The 5048-nt window shown below is 32.6% G+C and overlaps 1 long non-coding RNA gene across 1 annotated transcript; it reads right to left on the reverse strand.

The window, feature by feature from the left end:
* Window positions 1-1039: 1039 nt before the first annotated feature.
* LOC130655092 (uncharacterized) lies at window positions 1040-2344 on the reverse strand. The gene is made up of 2 exons (XR_008984561.1): window positions 2078-2344; window positions 1040-1931 (listed from the first exon to the last, which is right to left on the reverse strand). It is a non-coding gene; the product is annotated as an uncharacterized LOC130655092 (long non-coding RNA).
* Window positions 2345-5048: the final 2704 nt, after the last annotated feature.

Consider the following 5048-nt stretch of genomic DNA (forward strand, 5'->3'; position numbering starts at 1 on the left):
GTTATGTTTGCTATTTTCTGTGAAATAGAACCAAGGATGAACACAACATGGTGTTGTGTACAAATATACTTGTCCGGTGGAATAGTGCGATGCTACATACATTGGTGAAACAGCCAGGAGGCTTAATGAAAGATAGACCACCAAAAACGCGATAAGAACTCTCACATCCTAAAACATTCAGTCATTGAGAATTACCAACTTGGTGAACAAAAGAACTTCAGTATTTTGATAGATAATGCTCACCACTTTAAAAAGAAAAAAATAGCTGAGGCCATGTATATTTGTGATAACAGTCCCACGCTTAATGTACAGGGATTATCTGTTCCATTAAAATTGTTTTAAGATAAATATTATTATAGTCAACAAGGGGAGGAGTGCATTTGTGCACCGCGCGGTGGACGTTACCCTCACCAACGGTATATAGTTTATATACCTTTGGGTATGCCGTTATGTGTTATATGTTTCGTTAAGTATTGTTTTATACGTCCTCTGTGTATTGCGTAGTTGTTGAAAATTATATTTAAAAAACTTTTGAGATAATTGTAACAATTTACGTTGATAATTGTCTTGTAGTAACAAGACGAAATATCCGTTAAAATAAAATAAAAAATGTCATCATCAATCAAACTTCTCGTATTTATTTTTATTGTGAAGTTATATACCGAATTAATATATAAGACTAATTAAGCAAGAACATATTTTTTAATATCGATCTGCTTGTGCTAAGGCACTTGCCATTGTATAACTGGATGTCAGTTGAGCTTGCTGCAATTTTTGGTTATATAAATTGGCAAAACAGTAACAGCTAGTGGATTTCAATAATCAGTTTCTTCACTAAAAAACAATTAATCTTTAAGAATCTTGCTATTAGATCACAGAAATGTTACACGAAAAAACTTTGGAAATGAATACAATTAATTTGGAAACTATGAATTTTAGGAAAAGTAATAGCAAACAGAAAAATATATCACCTAGCAGTCATAATATGTATTGTAAAGAAACAAATAACAACAACATGATCAACACTAACATTTTATTCCAATACATGGAAAAAGAGTTTGGCAGTACTTTTAAGCTCTATCATGTGTACAGGTAGTGGCATAAAAAGACACCTTAGTCATTAAAGTTACTGCAAAAAAACTTTCATAACAAAAGAACCATCCAGTATGTAAATTCTCTTACAATTCTGCCTCAAACCACTGATGGTGATTTATATTTAATGTGGTCTGTGCTCAATGGATTTCAGGATGGACCAGGTTTCCAGTGTTTAGCTCCCATTGCTACAAAAATCTTTATGAAATGACAAACTAACTAGACAATGGGGGGACATTGAACTTATAATCTCAAGTAGAGGAGATGATTCAAACGCTCTACCGACAGAGCTGCACTAAATCCATCATCTTTTTAAGAACTTATGGGAACACGACCTTATATTTGCTGCAATGATTTCCACAACATAGCTTAGTACACCTTTTTTGCTTGACATGACATTCATACTCTTTTTAGAAAGATTGCAGTTCCCGAGCATTAACAAATGTAAAAATAACATTTTGCATTGATTATAATGTTTTGTTAGAAACAGCATCCATACTTTTACTAACAGCGCGTGAAACCGCCACAGCATTGACGCAATTCTTATATTGATTTTCACCACACAGTGTTCTGTTAAAGGCACATAAGACGTATATTGGTTCCATGGTTACAGAACTCTTATGCACACATTCGCTAAAATTTTCAAGAGGGGAAAGCAAATACACAGTTTGTGCTTGCTATCAACGACACAGTATCCATAAATTCGGCAGATTTTTTTAAAAAAATTATATTCGGCGCACTTTTTTACATGTGTTGTAAACGACTCAGCATCCATACATTTCTTAGATTGTATTTCACTGATCATTCACTCGTTCGTTGTAATGTAATCAGTTTCTCCACTAAAAAACAAAACACAAAACAATAAAATATTGAAGCAATTCTCCGGAATTTGCAGACAATACATAGAGGTCTAATAGTACTCTAAAAGATGTGTTCACATATTTCTATTTGAGGAGTCTAAAGCAATAAAAAAGCAAGGACTTACATTTACATTGTATGGATCTTCGTTTAATATTATTCTTACGATTTTTCATATCAGTAATTGGCTGTCTGTTCTATATTACCAAAAATACAATTTAGCAAAGCAAAAAAATGAATGCCAAGATTTAACTTAAATATAACGTAAATATTTCTTAATAACCCTAGAAGGACACTGGTCTCTGCTTCATGTACAATAAAAATATAAAGTAAAAGAACGTTTTAGTCCAAAGTAAAAGTCTGCATAACTTTTTAAACAGTTGTGTGAAAGTTTAACAAACATTTAAGAAGTTTCCTCAAATAATTATTTTTTAATGCTGGAAATATATAAATAAAAAAACCCATCTATTCATGCATGCAGATAGTAATGAATGGAAACTCGTTGGTCTTAATTGAAAAAAAATTTTTATATAGAAAAATCCTAGTTGGTACACATTGCATTTTTGCTGTTTTTCAGGCTGAATCAAAAAGAAAAACATTTATGTGGAGTATTTGTTCCACTAGCGCTATTGGCTTTATACCATAGGTTATAACTGTGTGCCGTTTTCATGAATACAAATAGGTCCAGAATCAATTTTTAAAAGCCAATTGCTCTTTTCAAGTACAAGTTTCAGGAATTTCATAAAGTTTCTTCATTGACGGTATTTTTTGGGCTTGGTGACTTGTTGATTATATTTTCAGCCTGAACACATATGTATTGGTTTTGACGCACAATCAAATACTTGCAACACTGACACCGGTCCATTGTGGCCAAAAAGTAGCGATGTATGTCACTAACTGCAATGCTTGTTGATTCTTTTTTCCTTATTGCTTTATAAAAATCCAAACAATGTTTTCAATTCTGTTGACATGGTCACAAAAAGACAAATAGAAATAACAGACTTCGTAGACTACACATTCATTGAGAAAATTGTATTACATCCAGACTATTAGAGAACTCTATTTCAATTAAATTTTAACAAAGTTTTGTGATATATAGTATGATTTTCATTAAGTATATGCGGGAATATTGGAATACCATGCTTGACTCTGTACAGTTAATCAGTTAAAGCTAAGATGTTAATGGATAACAATATAGAACCACTGAATTATGTTTCACATGAATTAAATTCCATGTGGACTATTTTTTTTTGTGGATGCCACATCGTCTGTAATTAGTTTGCAGATATTTTTTGAGCTGATTAATTAATGTGAATAACTGTTTTTTGTAGACAGACTTAGTTCAAATATCTCAAGTGGACTTAATTTGACAATTTTTTTAAACAACAATACCATGAATTTTACCCATGCTAAACATAATTCACGGAATACAAACACTGTGATCAGTAGGAAACGCATGTTTGGCCAATGTAGCTTTGATACACAAAGAAATATTGACATAAATTCTGTATTTTTTCTTAAAAAAAACAAAAAAATGTTCCCTGATTTTTAAAATGTATGTTGGGTTTATAGTTAACGGACTAGTTTTTATGTGTCTTGAGCCATCGTGACAACGTTTTGCAAAATAGAAAATGTTTGGTGGCTAATCCTGCTGGAAAAGGTTTTAATATGGTGTAGTTATTTCGTGCTTTTTTCACCGCTACTTGTGAGATTTTAAAATATATGTTCAGGTAGGGGGTACAGTACATCTGAATAAAGCACTCCGCCATGATGTGTGACGGTTTAAGTGATCCAACTGGCATTCAATGTCTTATAAATAACTCAATTTTATTTGAATTGCACTTGCAGAAAACTTCTTTCTATAACAACTCAACAGAGTTTTAGTATAACGTATATCTGCACTAATCACTAGATGAATGGCAGGGTTTAACTGCATTTAACGCTTAAACTGTCGTTTAACATAGATATTGAGGTCAACATACCCATACTCATCGAAAAGGATTGGAATGAGTACTATTACAGGGAGCTGTTACAATTCAGGCATGAGCCATCTAACGAAGTGGACGGAAATGCAATAGCAATAAAAAGAACTGATTCTTTACAAAACGAAAGCATTGTTGTACACATGCCACAAAACATATCAAAAATATTTTTCATGTTCTTGAAAGTCTCGAACACTTCGATTACAGCTTAGGTTTGTGGAAAGAGAGTTAATCGTGGAGGTGGATATGGTCTGGAAATACCAGTTGTGTATAAGTTTTATGGACAAGAAAAATTGATTGACTGGTTTGCGAAGAAGATTGAGACTGTAAAAGCAGACATTTCCTGTAAAGTTTTAAAGTGTTTAAAATAGATATTTTAAAATTAAATGCTTATCTCTAATTTTTTGGATTGTACGCTAATTGGAGAGAAAAAAAGCCTATAGTTGCCATTTCGTGCAAAAAAATTTGTCCGCTCGAGTGTCCGTTAATTAAGTGTCCGCTAATTGAAGAGAATACTGTATAAATTTATTTTCAGCAGCGTTTTAAGCTCTACTCAATAAAGGCGACGGGGAAACATGGGGAAAATTTTTTTTTTGTGTATATACTAAGTAGATTTTTCTGCGGGCCTTATCGACTAGTGTAGGTGCTTACACGATTTCAACTGAGTTAACTATTTTTACTCGCTAAACGACAAAATTACAAGACGAAATTTAAGCAACAAATTACACATGTAAGATGACATAAAATATAATAAGAAATAAACACTTACTAGATATATAGTGGCGTAAGCCAAGCCAACTACATGTAAGAGAAAACAACTAAAACCTGAGATACAGGACAACTCCTGTGATGTATGAAAGAAAAATTTCACTCAACAGCAAATTTTATACAAAAATGTATGTTCGACTCTGTTATTACATGTTGAAGACTGAATGCGCAGAAAAAAGATGTGCAAGACGTGCAGAAAATTTAACTAAAAATAGTACCAAAATTACAATTATTCTCTTTACATAATTAACACGGGACAATACATCACAACACAAAACTAACAAAATGCATCTTGTTCTCCACCGCAGAGCGAACTCTACAGCAGAGCACATACGCGACACCACAAGG

Source organism: Hydractinia symbiolongicarpus, chromosome 8 (genome assembly GCF_029227915.1).
Source record: "Hydractinia symbiolongicarpus strain clone_291-10 chromosome 8, HSymV2.1, whole genome shotgun sequence".
Taxonomy (NCBI): Eukaryota; Metazoa; Cnidaria; class Hydrozoa; order Anthoathecata; family Hydractiniidae; genus Hydractinia; species Hydractinia symbiolongicarpus.